Source organism: Bos indicus, chromosome 24 (assembly GCF_029378745.1).
Source record: "Bos indicus isolate NIAB-ARS_2022 breed Sahiwal x Tharparkar chromosome 24, NIAB-ARS_B.indTharparkar_mat_pri_1.0, whole genome shotgun sequence".
Classification (NCBI taxonomy): domain Eukaryota; kingdom Metazoa; phylum Chordata; class Mammalia; order Artiodactyla; family Bovidae; genus Bos; species Bos indicus.
In genome coordinates this window covers 40,162,292-40,180,544 of record NC_091783.1, presented here as the reverse complement: position 1 = coordinate 40,180,544, position 18,253 = coordinate 40,162,292, and the positions used below count along the sequence as shown (strand labels likewise).

General features: G+C 41.5%; 1 protein-coding gene across 2 annotated transcripts in view; it reads right to left on the bottom strand.

Annotated features, from left to right (window-relative positions):
- ARHGAP28 (Rho GTPase activating protein 28) overlaps window positions 1–18,253 on the bottom strand; it is a 139,387-nt gene that overhangs the window by 102,728 nt on the left and 18,406 nt on the right. Inside the window, exon 1 of one of the 2 annotated variants that reach the window (XM_070778922.1) lies at window positions 29–1,793. The exons of the other annotated variant lie outside the window; for it this stretch is intronic. The gene's annotated coding sequence lies outside the window, so the exon portion shown is untranslated. Of the gene's footprint in view, window positions 1–28; window positions 1,794–18,253 lie in introns of those variants that run through there. 2 annotated transcript variants of the gene reach the window in all.

Genomic DNA, 18,253 nt, shown 5'->3' with positions numbered 1-18,253 from the left:
TTGATTGAGGAAGTGCTCTGAAACTTACCTCTTAGCAGGTTAAGAGGGTCACGAATGCTATCAAGGGAGATGGACACTCAAAACATCTCTGTGGCCTGGTGTCCTCATGGCCCAGGGGTGGGGAGGCCATCCTCTGGCCCACTGCACCCCGCCACCTGCAGAGTTCTGTCTCCCTCTCCACGTGGGAGCCAGGACCTGTCCCGCAGCTGCCTCCAGCTCTGCGGGCCCGAGAAACAAAGGGCTGTGAGGCAGCTTCTTCTCGGAGTGGAGAACAATTCCCAGCGCATGGGAGCTATTTAAAGAGGTGGTGCCTGCGAGACCAATGCTGCCTCGGAGCCTTCCTGTTTGTGTCCCGGCTCACATTTTCATCCATTTCCGAATGAAGACTGCAGAGTGTAATCAGCCCCGAGAAGGCTGAGATTTATGCAAACCCGTGTGGTGTGCAAGGGTGATTTTTAGAAATGGTTTTTCCCTTTCCTTCTCTTCTCCACTAAGTAGACAGGAGGGTTTATTAAAAGCACTTTGAAAGTCAAAAGCAAAACCTGTACCTGTTGTGATCTGGTAAAAGTTGTTCCAACTCCTGAAAGCTTCTTAACCTGAAGTGTAGAAAGGAAAGACGGTGTGGATGATTGATCCAATGTCTATCAAGTAAGAACGCAGAGAAAACCAAGAGATTCATGGTCAGAAAGCAAGGGTTGGATTCAAAAAACCTTCACCGATTACTAGCTAGCCTTTAGTAAAGAAATGTACCCAATCTCTCTGGGCTTCAGCTTCTTTGTCTGAATAAACAGGACCGATAACACATGCTTTGTATGTCTGCTTGTGAGAACTGCCTAAGATGGCTGGAAAAGACCCCACACTGGGTTTCGATAAAATAAGAGCACGCAGTCATTACATCATGGCGCCCAGATGCCCAGTGGCTGTTACAGACATTAGTAGCTGGGTAAAAACAGATAAGCCTGGCAGGCTACAATCCATGGGGTCGCAAAAGAGTCGGACACAACTCGGTGACTAAACAACAACAACAAAAAGAGTGAATACTTCTCCTCACTTCTCTCCAAAATTATACAAAATATAAACTATACAAAATTATAGAAAATACGGTTTGCCTGTGGGCTGGCTGTCTCCTCACTGGCACCCAGGCTGCCAGAGAGTCAAAGGCTTCACTAGAAATGCTGGTTTTTAACAATAGCCCCAGTACCCAGAACACTTTCCCGCATATAGTAACACACAATAAATAATTGCTAAATAAATGAATAGATAAATGCAACATTTCAGGCAAAATCAAGCACAAAGCTCTACACATGGTAAGCCTGTAACAAATACATATCACATTAGTGAATGTACAGCCACTTTTTTTTTTTTTTAATAGAAAAACATCCCAGGAAAAATGCAACGTGATAGAATTTTAAGACAAGTTGGAACTCTGAAAAACATTTTAGATAAATGTGACTGTACGTTTTGTTAGATCACCCAGTTCTAAATACATTATTAAGATGGTTCTTGAAGTGAAGTGAAGTTAAAGTGTTAATCGCTCAGTCATGTTGGACTCTACAACTCCATGGACTGTAGCCTGCCAGGTTTCTCTGTCCGTGGAATTCTTCAGGCAAGAATACTGGAGTGGGTTGCCATGCCCTTCTCCAGGGGATCTTCTCCACCCAGGGATCAAACCTGGGTCTCCTGCATCGCAGGCAGATTCTTTACCATCTGAGCCATCAGGGAAACCCACAAACTTCTTACTCATGGAGGAAGGATTTCAAGAACAAACTCAGCTAAACAGTTTCAGCGAATTAATTCATATTAGATACTGTACCTAATATCCATAAACTTCTTATCTCACGGATACTAGTTATAATATCCAACGTGAATTAATTCGCTGAAAAAGTTTAGCTTAATTTGTTCCTAAAATCCTTCCTCCGGCCTGTTTTTGTTCAAAGTGGAAACTCTCTTTCTTTTGTTGCCCTTTAAGTTGGAGCTTGGTGGTGATGGGATTTGATGAGAACTCATTGATTTTTTTTAAGAGCACTACCCAGACGAGAAGGCTAGAGATGCGTGGTCCCTTGTGGCGCTTATGATCTGACTGCTGATGTTTAATGTAACATAACAACGTGCCTGGAGACAGGAGAGTCATGGGGACCTGGAACAATAGATTTAGTTTTGAGCCTTAACATTATTGCTTGAATCCAGGTCAGGCTAGTTCAGGTCACTAGAGACTAAAAATCAATTCTTTGATGGCTGCTCATTAATCCATTATGTGTAAGGAAGAAAGCAACTTGAGTGGATATTTGTTCATTCTATAAAATTACCAGGAGAGGCAAGATCCTGAATCTTAAAAAGATCCTGTGAAACGTAATCCCCTCTTCGAAGGGTTTCTCTTGCTTTGCTTAAGAAATAGGACCCCACTTCCAAGTTTCTCTTTCCTTCTCTGCACTCTTTCTGGCTCCTGCTTTATAGAAAGAATAAGAGCTGTCCTACCACAGGTCTTTCCACAAACATTCAAAGCAGAATATCAAGATTTAAAGTTGCTCGCTTTGAATGAAGTCATTTTAGTTCCAAAATATGAGGAAGCATCTTGTGATCACTGAACCTGAAAGTTCTACAGGTTTTGGCCAGCGAAGAAGAATCTCTGAAGAACAGAGAATTACAGCCAAATAAAGACAGAGTTTATTACCTTTAATAACTGTCTGTTCCGTTTTTCTAAGTTAGAATTTTAGACACTGATGATAAGGCTTTCTACATCCCTCCTCCTCCTCTCATGGCGTCCCCCATGCTAGAGGCATTTTTAATTGAGTAATTAAAGATTTAAAGAAAGAAAGAAAGTGAAGTCGCTCAGTCGTGCCCAACTCTTTGCGACCCCGTGGATAGTAGCCTGCTCCAATCTCCTCCGTCCATGGGATTTTCAAGGCAAGAGTACTGGAGTGGGTTGCCATTTCCTTCTCCAGGGAATCTTTCCAACCCAGGGATCGAACCCAGGTCTCTCACATTGTAGACAGACGCTTTACCATCTGAGCCACCAAGAAGTTTCTAAATCGACTTTTGACAGCTTCCAGCAACAAGGATTTCTCACCTTACCTGTAGCTTCCAGTCTAATAAATATCCGTCTACATGGAGCTTATGAGTTCAACCCTGAGGGTTATCAAGTGAGGCTTAATGCCTCCAGAAACATGCATGATTGTGGGGAGTGGGGGGTGAACTGTGGAAACTACCATCCAGTCGTCAAGTTTCTTCTTCATCTAATGAAGAAAGAACCTCTTTAAGCAGTTCTTCGAGAAGTTCTAATACCCTCCCCTTTCCCTGGGGAAGCAGATGTACCCTGCTAGCTGTTTTCTATAAAACAGTTTTATTGCCCTAGTTATTAATACTAACAGACTTAGTCAAGATATCATTGTGTATGGTTAACGAATAAAAAGGAAACTTCAAGTTACTGATTACAGGGTCACCTTATGCTTATTTCTATCATTATTTGAGACTATATATTTCATTTGAATAAATATTTATCTAATGCTACAGAAAGCACAAAAATCAATCTGGTAAGGGACAAGAATTTATAGGCATGACTAACAGGAGCAAATATCTCAGAACACATTATCCCAAAGAATATCATTACTAGGTATAATAAACTGGACAACAGAACAATAATGAATATTTCCTTTCTGCCATCTGTTGTTTTATAGGACAGCACATTTCCTGCCAGCTGACTCGAATGAGTAAAACAAAGTCACACTGAAAGATTAATCTTATTGATAAGGATGCATTTTGATGGCAATTAATTCTAAGAGGTTAGGGCTATTTCTTTTCCAAAATGAGGAACGAAGAAGATAGTATCTCTCCCTCTTTTCCTCCCTCTCAACTGGCTGTGGGGTAAGAGCTCCGTTAAACGCTTTGAAGACATGAGGTTCTTATCCTCCATCAATTCACGAACTGGTGAGACAGGTACAGAAAAATCAAGTACAAGGTAGTATGTAGTAAAAGAGAAAGGATCACCAAAGGTCAAGAGTGCAAGGCAGGAGACGGGAAGGACACAGGGTCAAGGGCTTTGTCACTTCCAAGCTGCTTGATCTTCCAGAAACTTCGTCCCTCTAAGCCTCACTTTCCTCATGGGTAAAACAGAGATCATACTAGTATCTGCTTCCCAGGGCTCTGATGAAAATTAAATGAATTTATGAATTCATTTCACAGCCTGTGTGGCAGCTGAGCCTGTGGACTGAGTGTACGACTTTGGGGGAAGGGTACAGTTCTATGACTTTCACATTTTAGGACAAAGGACATGCCCAAGGACAAAGAGAGAGACTTTTTGAAGATAAAAAGCTAAATAAATTCATAAGAAGACCCTGACAATCTCAAATGTGCATTCAGTGAAACAAAAGGCTTCAAAATATTTGAAGTAAAAACTCTTAGAACGGAAATCCCAGTAACAGTTGAAGAGTTCAATAATCAACGCTCAGCAACAACACACAGAGTAAGACAGAAAATCAAGAAAAAGAGAAAACTTAAATAGCATCAACCAAATCAACTTAATGGATATTTTTAGAATACTCTTACCCAAAAGAGCAGAATATATATTCTCTTTAAGTTCACAGGGAGTATCACCGAGATAAATCATATGCCAAATCACAAAACAAAGCTTTATAAATTCTGAAGGATTAAACTCATACAAAGTATGTTTTCTGATGACAAAGGAAGTCATTTAGAAATCAGAAAATGAAAATATCTAGAAAATTCCTAAATATTGAAAGTTAAAGGACACACTTTTTAAAAACCCATATATCAAAGAAGAAATCCCAAGGGAAATCAGAAAATATTTTTAACTGAATAATAAAACTACGACATATCAGTATTAGTAGGATACTACTAAAGCAATCCTTAGAGGGTATTTTATAGCATTAAATGGTTATTAAAATGGAAGAAAGGTCTATAATGAATGACCTAAGCTTCTATCTTACTAAGCTAGTAAAAGAAGAACAAATTAAACCCAAAATAAATCAAAGAAATAATTGAGATAAGAACTAACAAAAATTAATGCAAGAAAGACTAAACAGATGAAAGATAGAAAAAAATTATTTAAAAGCTAGGTTTGGGAAAAGATGAACAGAAATGGTAAATTTGTAGCTATTTTATCAAGAAAAGAGAAGAAAAAAATTAGCAGTGTTAGGAAAGAAAAAGAGGATGGCCCTCAAAATCCTCAAGATAGAAAATGGATATTAATGGCATACTATAAACAACTATGGGTTTCCACAGTGGCTCAGTGCTAAAGAAACCTCCTGCAAGGCAGGAGACACAAGTTTGATCCCTGGGTCAGAAAGAGCCCCTGGAGGAGGGCACAGCAACCCACTCCAGTATTCTTGCCTGGAAAAATCCCATGGACAGAGGAGCCTGGTGGGGTCACAAAAGAGTCAGACACAACTGAGAGACTCAACAACAACAACAACAAGCAACTATAACCCAAGAAATTCAACAACTTACATGCAATGGACAAATTCCTTGAAAGACACAAACTACAAAAACTGTCAGCAGAAGAAATGGAACCTACCTATATTCATGCTGAATACTGACTGATGATTGCATTGTACTTCTCACGCAGCAGTAATTTATTCACAGATAAATGAAAACTAGCCTCACCAGTGTGATAACCTCAGCTTCAAAAGTTCTTCTGCCAATGAAAATTAAAAACCTCAAAGAGACTGCATGGTTACAGATACAGCAGGAAGGGAAAATGAAGGGTGAATGAATACAGCCAAAGTCATAGCACTTGCATAATCAGAGCAAAATTATTATTATTTAATACTCTTTATTACAAGTAGGTTTTAAAATAAATTTTAGTATGTGTCTAGATCTCAACCCATCTCTTTTTCGGAATTAAAAAGCTTGGAAGTGAAAGTATAGCTTCCGTCACAACACAAATGGTCCTGAGTAGATTCCTAGGAAGGAAAGAAGCAAGGTGATTGACAGGAGGAAGTGTGTTTTGAGTCCAGGAGAGCAAACTGTTCTTGTTTGCTGCAAACCGTGAACAGCCAGCTTTGTCTATTAGCAGCTATGCGCCAATGATTGGGCAGGAAGTCACAGGATGACTGTTGCTTTTATACTGTACTTCTACTAAAACTTGATTTTATTGCCCATTTCCAATAGCTCTTGGGCTTGGGTGGTAAATGACAGCCTTTTAGTAATTCTGCAAAGGATGCAGCTGATGAGAAAAATGCAATCACATATGTATCCAACACGGAAGAACAAATAAAAACAAAACATGATTCTCCACTTACAAGTCAAACAAGTTATGTGCCTTACCTAAGAGGTTGTCTTTAAATTCTAGTCATTAATGATCATTAATAAATGAAACATTTTATTTTTCTCAAGTGTTTTATATTTCTTATATTGGGAAGTCAAACAATAGGCTAGACTTTTCATAGGAAGATACGTACAATCACGATGCAGGCTTAAAATAATGATAATAATAATAAAACTCTCTAGGTGTTTGCTAGGATCTGATTAGGTATTTTAAGTGCTTTACATGTACTAGCTAATCTCATCCTCTGTACCACCCAATGAGACTGAACTACTACTTCCATCATTTTATAGATCAAGAAATAGAAGTGCAGAGAGGTTATGTAACCTGCCCAGGACTGCACAGCTAGGCTCTGATGTTGCAAAAACTGAAGGATAATTTCCCAATGCGCCAGTTACTACCTCTGCTTTCACATTACAGGAATTAACATTTTTACAAGTTTTTTTTTTTTTTTTTTTTTTTTTTACTTCTGGGAATGACAATTTTTGCTTGTATGGTTTTACCCTGAATCAGGAAAAATACAGTATGAGGAAACAGTACTACAATACAGGTCTGTGAGCTTCTCAGTAGCAGGCCATTTGCTGGGATGAAGAGCATTTTCAATAACACAGCAGCACACTCCCAAGGCAGCAAGCCCATCTGTGAACAGTGTAGTGAGGAGGTGTTAACATTAAAAGGCAAGCAAGGTGGAGCTGAGACCAGCGCATCACCGTCTTCCTTGACCCAGAGGACAAAGAAATCAATTCAGTCTCAAAAGTAAAACTTAACGAACCCCCACATCTTGGAATGAGCAAAGGATGTGACATCTGTCTACAGAAACTTGTCTTGGAAACTCGATCTGTAAGACGAGAAAAATCGTACTTGCTCAAGTATTCTCTTTGAGTAGAAAACCTACAAGGAAGATGCAATTACCAGCTGATGTTTACATGACTTCTGGAAGGGAAAGGGGAAACACTGAACATTTATCGAGCCCCCAGGTTGAGCCAAACACTGTTATGTCGTTCCCATTTCACCTGATTAAATCTTGACAGTGTATCCAGAAGGTATTATTCTCCCCATTCCTAAGGTCTAGAAAAACTGAGGACAAAAGAGGTTATATGAAGTGCCAGCAACAGACGTTAGAGAAAATTCTGTACCTCAAACCAGAGACTAGAGTATAGTTCAGCAGGTAAAGAATCTGCCTGCAATACAGGAGACACAGGTTCCATCCCTTGGTTGGGAAAATCCCCTGGAGTAGGAAATAGCAACCCACCCCAGTATTCCTGCCTGGAGAATTCCATGGACAAAGGAGCCTGGCAGGCTATGGTCCATTGTGTTGCAAAGAGTCAGACATGACTGAAGCAATTCAGCACACGATTTAGCAAGATTAAGAAATTAACTCTTATATATAAATCTTACTGTGTGGCATTGTTCTAAGGTCTTTGTTACAGTGATGTCTTTAATCCTCATGATAAGTCTATGAGATTAATTCTGCTATTAATATTATCCCCAGTGAGGAAACTGAGCAACTGAAGAGCTAAATAACTTGCCAAAGTCAGTAGCAGAGCTAGAAAAAATGCTCTTCAACACTAATTTGGTTCTTTTAAAGCTAACAGAGGAGAATTCCCTGAAGGTCTAGTGGTCTAGAGGTCTCCATGCTCTCTCTTCCAGGGCTTATGGGTTTGCTTGCGGATCAGGGACCTAAGATCGAGCAATCTGGGATAAATAAAAACCTGGACCTCTCCAGGTTCAGGATGCCTCAGCCCTCTTCAGGATGAGAGTTACTTCATCACTGGGACTTCAGTTTAAAAATTAACCTTTTGGTGTCTTTCTGCATTCTTGCCTACAAAAATAAAGTCTCCTCAGCAGATTAATTGAATAAAAAAATGAAAGAAGTCCACTTAAAAAAAAAAAAAAAACGCTAACAGAGTTGATCATTTCAATACTGGAGAGGCTGAAAGTGAAACTGGCATAGGACCAAAATGGCCCAATTCCTTTGTAACCAATATATGAACCCGAATAATTGAGATATATAGTAATTTAACTGATTTTTGTGTTTCTTGATAATACAGGAAAACTACTTAAATGTTGTCCCAGAATGATATTCATTTTAGAAAACACAGGATACATTTCAGAGCATCTGGGCTCAGGCATAGGATGACCATATGTGCTGGCTTGTTTAGAAAAATCCCAGTTTATACCTGCTGTAAACAGTGAAAGACTTTATTTTTCTTGGGCTCCAAAATCACCACAGACAGTGAGTGCAGCCATGAAATTAAAAGACGCTTGCTCCTTGGAAGAAAAGCTATGACAAACCTAGATAGCGTATTAAAAAGCAGAGACGTCACTTTGCCGACAAAGGTCTGTATGGTTGAAGCTGGTACTGGTTTTTCCCGTAGTCATGTATAGATGTGAGAGTTGGATCATAAAGAAGGTTAAGCACCAAAAGAATTGATGCTTTCAAACTGTGGTGCTGGAGAAGACTCTTGAGAATCCCTTGGACTGCAACGAGATCAAACCAGTCAATCCTAAAGGAAATCAACCCTGATTATTCATTAGAAGGACTTATGACCAACCTAGATAGCATATTAAAAAGAAGAGACATTACTTTCCCAACAAAGGTCCGTCTAGTCAAGGCTATCGTTTTTCCAGTGGTCATGTATGGATGTGAGAGTTGGACTATAAACAAAGCTGAGTGCCAAAGAATTGATGCTTTTGAACTGTGGTGTTGGAGAAGACTCTTGAGAGTCCCTTGAACTGCAAGGAGATCCAACCAGTCCATCCTAAAGGAGATCAGTCCTGGGTGTTCATTGGAAGGACTGATATTGAAGCTGAAACTGCAATACTTTGGCCACCTGATGCGAAGAGCTGACTCATTTGAAAAGACCCTGATGCTGGGAAAGATTGAGGGCAGGAGGAGAAGGGGACGACAGAGGATGAGATGGTTGGATGACATCACCAACTTGATGGACATGGGTTTGGGTGAACTCTGGGAGTTAGTGATGGACAGGGAGGCCTGGCATGCTACGGTTGGCGGGGTTGCAAAGAGTTGGACATGACTGAGTGACTGAACTGAACCGAACCGAGGATGAAGATGAAGCTCCAATACTTTGGCCACCTGATGCGAAGAGCCAGTTCATTGGAAAAGACCCTGATACTGGGAAAGATAAAAGGCAGGAAGAGAAGGAGATGACAAAGGATGAGATGGCTGGATGGCATTATGGACTCAATGGACAGGAGTTTGAGCAAGCTCAGGGAGATGGTGAAGGACAGGGAAGCCTGGCATGGCACAGTCCATGGGGTCGCAAAGGGTCAGACACAACTGAGCAACTGCCGTTCAGACATGATCGGAGAACACTTGCTTTCACTTTCAAAAGTGTCCCATTGTCAAAAGTGACAATAAAGTATATAAGTCATCTCACTTAGGCACAACCAGTGCAACTGGCAGAAGTCAAACTGCACAAGATTCAGAGCCAATTTTCTTTTCATATAATTTTCAAGTCATTTTTTTAGCAACTCCAGAAGCTATTGGTCTATACCAACAACAACCAGCCCTTGGTTCACTGTTCACTGTTAGTACTGACTCTTTTATCTTTATGTACATTTTTGTTTGTTTGTTTCATGGTCCCATCTCCATGCCTTCTATTTAACAATAATTTTCCACTTAGTTTTTCCTACCAATAAAATTAATTAGGATTACCGATTAACTCTAAAACTTTTAAAAGGCAAAACCAATACAAAACAAACACCCTCCTTCCCCAATTCAAAACATACATAATTTTAAAACTTTCTGGGCACCTAAAGCCACGTAGCATTGTCTCTATAAATGCTAGTTTAACATCATATATGCTCGCAAAAGAAAGAGTTCTACTGACCTTTCTGTCTCAAGCATTTTATAGATTTGGTACATCAGCACAGGAATTTCAAATGATCTCACATTCACCTTCTGAGAATCAGAATCTGTATGAAAACTGTTCGGTGTTGCACCTGGTTTAAACAATTCTGATTCTTTCATCTCCTCATCTGAAAATCTGTCATTTTTTACCATCATGAGCTCAGTAGTCCTCTTCCCCATTTCTCTTTTTTTCTGCTTCTTCCTACCTTCAAACACTTCATTTCCCTCTGGCCCTTTGGCCAAGCTGCTGTCTTTCCTCCTCCAATACTTTCCAGTCTGACGACCACTCAAATGACACTTCTGTCCTTAAGGATTCCATTGTCACTTTTAAGAAACAAGTAGCTATTCAGTTTCACTCTCTGACACTGTGCTTCCAGTAACGCCCCCAACTCGACAATTGCCTTAGTAGGCCTATGCTGTCTCCTTATCACTTTATAATTCTTCTGAAAAATTACTTACCTTTGGACTCCTGGCCTCTCTACACTTGGATCAAAATTATCCACTCAGATAGAGTCTCCTTGGGAAACAGCTGACAATAAAGCTTCCCAGCTCCTGGCCTTCACTCACCTTATTGTTTATGAAGATCCTTGGGCAACCGGGATCTTCAGAAAGAAGGGAGAAGATCCCTGCCCTCCATTCATAGAAGATCGGTTTACATGTCCTGAAGCACTGGACTGCACTGCTTTACTCTAACCTCGGTCCACACAGTCACTGATGCTGGAAGGTACAGTCACAACTAGTCACCATGGAGCCAATGGAAAGTTGCTCTATGCCAGTGTTAATCAGGATGATGGAGACAACAGCCTACCATGCCCTGCTTAGGGACTTAAACATCTTGACAGTGTTCTCTCTTTCTGAGCCAGCACGGGTTCTTTAGATCTTAGCATTTAAATTCACCTTGATTATGATACCCAATACTGAACCATATTCATCTTTAGTTCCCACTAAATGGCCTCAACTATCCAAAGAGGTTTAATCTCGCCATGATAATGACGTATCATTAGAGGTTTCCCTATAAAAGTTGGATGTGTGGTATCTCTTGGGGAGAAATTGCTGTAAGGTTTGAAGATCACATTTAATAGAAGTGAATTTCATTAAAGATGTAAGGAAAGTAATTACAGCTTCAGAGTCACATGGTCAAAGACAAATTATACATTCCATCCTATAATAATGTTTTAAACAGACATTTCTTCCTAACTATCTGTTACCTTGCTCCTTCACGACAATGGACTTATTTGTGATAAGTAGATATCCAGAACAGAGCTGGAGTCCTTGCAAACAGAGAATCAATTGTATGGCGTATTTTAGAGCTACTGAGGTGATACTTAAGCACCTGTTCACTAATACGTAGACCAGAATTTGACCAAATCTTAATCATGAAAAACGAGTACGTCTCTGTGTGTCAGCTTTACTATTAACACTCCTACAGGAATTTCAGCAAACTCTTTGTCTTTTATGGACAGAGATAGTATTTACCAAGACAAAAATCGGTATGCTTGGGGTGAAATGTTTCCGACTAGACTCAGAAACATGCAGAAGGCACAGCTCCAGGAAGACCATCAGAATTCAAGCTTTAAAACAACAAGAAGAAGACACCTCAAATCATTCCACTTCATTTCTCCAAACGTTATCCTTTCAATTGTCTTAAAAACATTCATTTTACTAAAAGTAATTTTTAAAGATCACTCTCTAACTAAACCACATACTATTGCACATATTCTATTCTTCCAACTACTGGCTGCATTTACTGAATAAGCTGAAAATTCACAGTGTGATACAGAGTGAATTGTAGGACTGCGTTATCCCTAAGAATTACAAATAACACAAGGGACAGAGAAGAAAAAAAGGAACTCGACTTCAATTTGGTCTCACTGAAAACGCAATACTTGCTTTTACTGTCACTTTACATTAGATAGAACAGCAATGTCCAAACAAAATTTTTGAAAGGCTAATCTGAAGATTTATTTTTAATTAGACACAAGCAGTGACTCTCACATCAAATTGATTTCTTACTTTAACCTTTTACAACTGTGATACTGTATTGAAAGTATGCAGAAACATTTAATGGTTTCTTTCAAGGACACTTTCCTTTAAAAAAAAAAAAACAAACGACAACATCAGCCCCCAGGTACCATTTCACACTGGGCACCTGGGTATCCACGAAACTCTTATTTCTCTGCGCCCTCCCAAATTACAGCCTTGATGCAGAATCGCTTGACTAATTCTGTAAGATACAAAAGCTACTGATTTATTAAGAGAGGCCTGAGGCTCTATTTTTACTTCACTCAACACTCCTATGCATACTGCTTATCACAACAATAGAAAAAATCATCCTCTGTCAGTGAGTCAAAGACAAAGCAGACAGAATGATTATGCGCATATAAAGAGGGAAAAATAAATGCTCATCCTGGTGGGATGCTACTGAGGCACCTCACAGGAGCCTGCCCTCTGCGTTCCTGAATTGTGGCCAAGATGATCAAGACGTGCTGGGAGGAAGAAGCCACGGCGTGGTCGCCTATCTGTGCTCCTCCACTGAGGAGGCAGAGCCTGGGAGTCACCATGCTGCGATTCCAGCTAAGAACCGGCCTGACACCGGGTGAGGAGTTTCCAGAGCCCACCACACAGAATCCCTTCTGTTTAGACAACATCCTCATGGTGCAGGGGCTGGAGGGGGCTCGGTAACTGGCCCTACTGAGCCGGGAACCTGTGTTACACTGCACGAAGTCTGTGTTCACTGAAGACACGAATGGTCTCGGACGCAGAGAGAAAAGATTGTGAGAGACACAGGATCAATGGGCATACGTGCTAAGTCATCAGTCGCGTCTGAATCTTTGTGACCCCACAGACTGTAGCCTGCCAGGCTCCTCTGTCCATGGGATTCTCCAGGCAAGAATACTGGAGTGGGTTGCCATGCCCTCCTCCAGGGGATCTTCCCGACCCAGGGATTGAACCCGAGTCTCTTAAGTCTCCTGCGTTGGCAGGCAGTCTTTACCACTCGTGCCCTCTAGGAAGCTCAGAGACAGGATCGGAAGCAAGCTCAAATTTGAAAGTTAAGCTCTAAGCCTTGGTTCACCTGTGATGCCAGTGATGCAACCAGAACAAATAAGAAGGTCTGTTTCACTTCACTGTCTGATTTTGGGTCTGGGCTGTGCTGTGCTTAGTCGCTCAGTCCTGTCCAACTCTTTGTGATCTCACACACTGTAGCCGATCAGCTCCTCTGTCCATGATGATACTCCAGGCAAGAATACTGGAGTGGGTGCCATGCCCTGCTCCAGTGGATCTTTCCAACCCAGGGATCGAACCCATGTTTCCCACATTGCAGGTGGATTCTTCAGTCTGAGCCACCAGGGAAGCTTGAATTTGGGTCTAAGGACCCGATAATTTATAACACTCACATTCTTTTGAGACAGTTTCAGAAACTGTGGTTATTCAATTCAGTAGGGGAAAGAATTCCATTTGGCCCCACTCACGTTTTCCTCTCAGAACAGAAATGAGGATTAGTAAAAAGCACGGCTGTGTAGAAATCTCATGAGTCTACCAAGGGAGAATGGGCACTGGCCAGTTTGTAAAGGGAGTTAAAATTAAATTCTTAATACAATTTAACATCAATTAAATGCATGTAATGAGAATGACCACCCTGAAAATTAATCTATTTAACAGTTAAAGTACAATCAAATTAGTCTGTTCTACAAATGTAGTGCTCCTTCCTTTCTAATTAATCATTATTTTATGAAGTTGGACTTCCCAGATGCCTGGAATTCTTTAAAAGATTTGTAGGCATGTCTTCAAAATGGGGTAGGGGGGCGGGGGTGCAACTTCCACGGTGGTCCAGTGGTGAAGACCGCCTTCCAATGCAGGGGGTGCAGGTTCGATCCCTGGTAGGGGTTGCTGAAATCCCCCATGCCTTGTGGCCAAAAATCTAAAACTTAAAGAACAGAAGCAATATTGCAACAAATTCAATAAAGGCTTTAAAAATGGTCCACATTGAAAAAAAAAAAAACTCAAAAAAAAATGAGACTTTGCTATTTGCTATTTGTTATAGTAGAAAAATTGGTTTCTTGTCTTAGTAACTGCCAATTAACTTCATAACTCTAGATAATTCCAAGGAAAGGAAAGCCATCTGAAATCACAAAGGAAAACGACATGCCAGGTATCACAGTTTACACCATCGCAGAGACAGCACTCGTTTTCTCTGTACGGAGCCACTACGATGGAGCCACCACTGCCCCTGCAGGGTCTGGTAGGGCCATCTCCAGGTGGGCACACCAGGAGAGAACCAGGAGATCCTTTAGACACCCCAGTAAAGTATGTGTGAACCCATCGATTCGAAGTTTTCTTGTTGACTCAGCTGGCAGGGCTCATTTTGCCTTTCAACATCCCAGCGCCAACAATCTCAATTTTTGTGTATGTTCCTCATGGCCATCATTTCCCAGTGTTTAAAATTATATCCTCTAATATCCTGTGAATCATCCCTGGTTACGGAGTCCTAAATTAGACGCTGCATTTTCACTAAAGGAGACACATTATGTCCAAGAATGACTGCCTCAAATGAGGTCATGGACACTCTCGTTTTACAGTATGAAAAACAAAAGGCACTTCCTTTTTCTTTCGCGTCCCAGGGATTTTTTTTTTTTCCTTTTCAAGAGAGAAAACCTAAAAAGTGAAAGCATAAGCAACTGGTCATGTGGAACCTGACCCTGATTAGCATTTCTTGGTGCTTCTTGGTGTTTCATTTTCTCTTTCTCATTGTGAGAAACTGCCTTCTGTGAGAAATTTAAAACTAGAGTTGATTATCTTGCTTTCTAGTTTGGTGGGAAAAAAAATCATATATGGCCCCATCCACTCCACTTCATCGGCGTCTATGGGGCATGCTGCTGGACAGTGAGAAGACGGGGACGCATGGCGGCTCCAGCACGCGGAGGGCAGCACACACTGCAGGCATCTACAGAGCAGTCACGGCATCTTTATCATTGGGAATAATGACTGGAGGGCAGCACAGGCCCCGCATTCACCAGGAGCACGACGGAGAGAAACTGGACACAGACTGGAGGGGAAGGAAGAGGAAAAGGCATTAGGGCAGATTTTTCTAGACAGCATAAGCTGTGGCCCAGCCCCCAGGGATGACAGGACTGAAGCCGCTGAGACGGGAAGGAGGCTCTTCAGGTAAGGGAACGAGGGTGTGTAGAAAGCAGGCAGAGAATGCAGGTGAAGAAGCACAGGCTCTGCTATATTGTGTGTGTGTGTGTGTACGCGCGCGCGTGCGTGTGCTCAGTCACCCAGTCGTGTCCGACTCTTTGTGACCCCATAGATTGTAGCCCACCAGGCTCCTCTGTCCATGGGGTTCTCCAGGCAAGAAGACTGGAGTGGGCATACTCCAGGGGATCTTCCCCAGCCAGGGATTGAACCCACGTCTTTTGTGTCTCCTGCACTGACAGGTGGGTTTTTTTTTTTTTTTTTTTTGCCACTGCACCACCCAGGAAGTCCAGAGTATGTGTATTTTACCACAATTAAAAAAAAAAAAAAAAGGCAGCAGCAGCAGCATGGGTTTTGGAGTAAGGCTGCTCTACTTCACTGGGGCAAATTACTTACCTTCTGCATCTGTTTCTAAACCTACAAAATGAGAGGCAAAACAGTACCTACTTCCTGGGTGTAAAACCCCCAGGGTTTAAACCCTGGGAGTGAACCCCCAGGGTTTCACTGGGGCAAATTACTTACCTTCTGCATCTGTTTCTAAACCTACAAAATGAGAGGCGAACCAGTACCTACTTCCTGGGAGTGAAACCCCCAGGGTTTCTGCCAGTGCCAGAAAGCACTAGAAGCTGAGCTGGCTTTATAGGAAGTGCCCAGAGATGGGTGAGGGCATGGTACCTTCACGGGCTGGAGAGTTTAAGCTGTCTCCTCCTATAGAGAAGTCCAGGAGACAGAAGAAGAAAGCCAGGAAAGAGAATTGAGCCGAAGGCCATTGTTTTGAAAATACATTTTTTCTTTTTCTTATTGTGTATATACATGAGGCCATGGATATTAGCTAATTATAATCATTTCACAATGTATGTAATCATTTCACATAGTCAGATAACTATGCTGACACTCTCTCTATATACAGAGCTATATGTTGATAATATCTCAAAAGAACTGGAAAAAAAGTTATTTAAAATTTTTTAAAGAAACCACATTTTGAAGGTAGCACTTTTTCCTTTCTGAGGTCCTCACTGAACTTTAAATGAGCACCAAGGGTATATCCGTGAAGCTACCTAAACTTGACAATATGAGAAAATCTGTTGGTGCAAAATAATTACGTCTTCCAGTGTTAAAATTCTTTTTTTCAAAGGACAGACTAACCACACTGCACTAAATGTGCCTTCTGTCCCACGACCTGAGAAGGGCTGCAGTCCTAAATCAATGGATGCCACACATCCCACGAACACCCGTGTCTGGTTACACACACGTCATCTGACAGCCTGTGGACAGAGAAGTGTCCTGTTGGAATACCGCATGTTCTATGGAAAGTAACAATAAGACAATATGAGAAGATGTACCGAGTCCTTCCCATAAAAAATGGCAGATAAATGTTAGAATATGAGAGACTTGAGCTGCTTAATATCTGTTTCCTCATTGGAAAAACAAGGTTAGATGTTTTCTAAGGACTCTTGGGACCTCAAATATGATATAAACTGCTTGATGAAATCAAACTGATTACATACAATCAGGCTGTATGTAATCAAGGCACAATATAAACCCTGTATAAGGAGAAATATCTGTCCAGTCCAGAATTCTGTCAGCACCGCCAGGGAATCACTGTAGGCGAGAGCAGTATCTGTTTGGCTCCTTCATTTCTAACTTCCCTATAAAGACATGTTACTAATTTGCAACTCCTGACTTCAGCTCACCTTTCCTGAATCTATTTTCATGGTGGTACAGCTACTGAATAGATAATGTGCAAACAGATCAGGTCAGTTGTTTGCTCTAATTAGCTTTCAGCTCAAACTTTTTTTCCTGTGGTTACAATTATATTGGTCAGAGATGGACCAGGGGCTTTAACTCCAATCTCAGAAATGCTTCATTGGCATAAGCACACATCTTCCTGTCTGTCTGGGCACACGAGACTAGGGACCAGCAGTCTCAAGTGCAGAGCACACGCCTGCACAGGGATCCAAGCAAAGCACTAGGAACACCCAGCAAACTCCCATTCAGGACACTGGGCTTGGACTGTGGGAACGAGGGTCCAAAAAAGCCAAAAGGAAACAATTTCTCTCATCTCACTATTAGAAAAGTTATGCGATCCCCGCCCCCCACATGTGAAACACTGAAAGATTTCTGCTCCCTCTAAACCTTCCTTGAGAAGTGGCTAAAATGCAGTACTTGCGTTAGATGCTGCCTGCCGTCGTTTTCAGCCCTGAGAACAGAAACACCCTTTTCATACAGGGATTATTCCATAAGCTCAAGAACTCCCAGCTTCTGCCCCACCGACTTTCTCACACCAGGCGGAAATGCCCAAGTCCAGACACTGGCCATCATGACCAGGCCACCCGGAAGTGTCCTGCCTGGGGGGACACACAGAACAGCAGGCATTCTAGCTGTTTTTATACGGAACTTGTCCACACTTGTTCAGCATTCATCTCTAGGTCCTGGGAAACACACTTGATATCATGAGCGCTCTCTCCAGGTATATGAAACGGTCGTGCTAGCCACACGTGTAAAGATATCCTGGATGGAAGCAGAGAGGAAATTTTGAATAATGTGACCAACATCTTCATAACCTGTGGTCCATGAACCATCTGAAAAATGCATGCAAATTTGCACAGCATACATATGTGTACTTTTCATAGAGGTCACTGGTTTTTATTAGCATCTCAGGAGAAGGAAATGGCAAACCACTCCAGTATTCTTGCCTGGAGAATCCCAGGGATGACGGAGCCTGGTGGGCTGCTGTCTATGGGGTCGCACAGAGTCGGACACGACTGAAGCGACTTAGCAGCAGCAGCAGCAAAGAGCTCTAGGACTTGAAAAAGCTAAGAATTACATGATAAAAAAATAACCCTTCTTGTTTCGATATGTAAAAATATCACTCAGGTCCCCATGCTAGAGATATCAAGAAAACA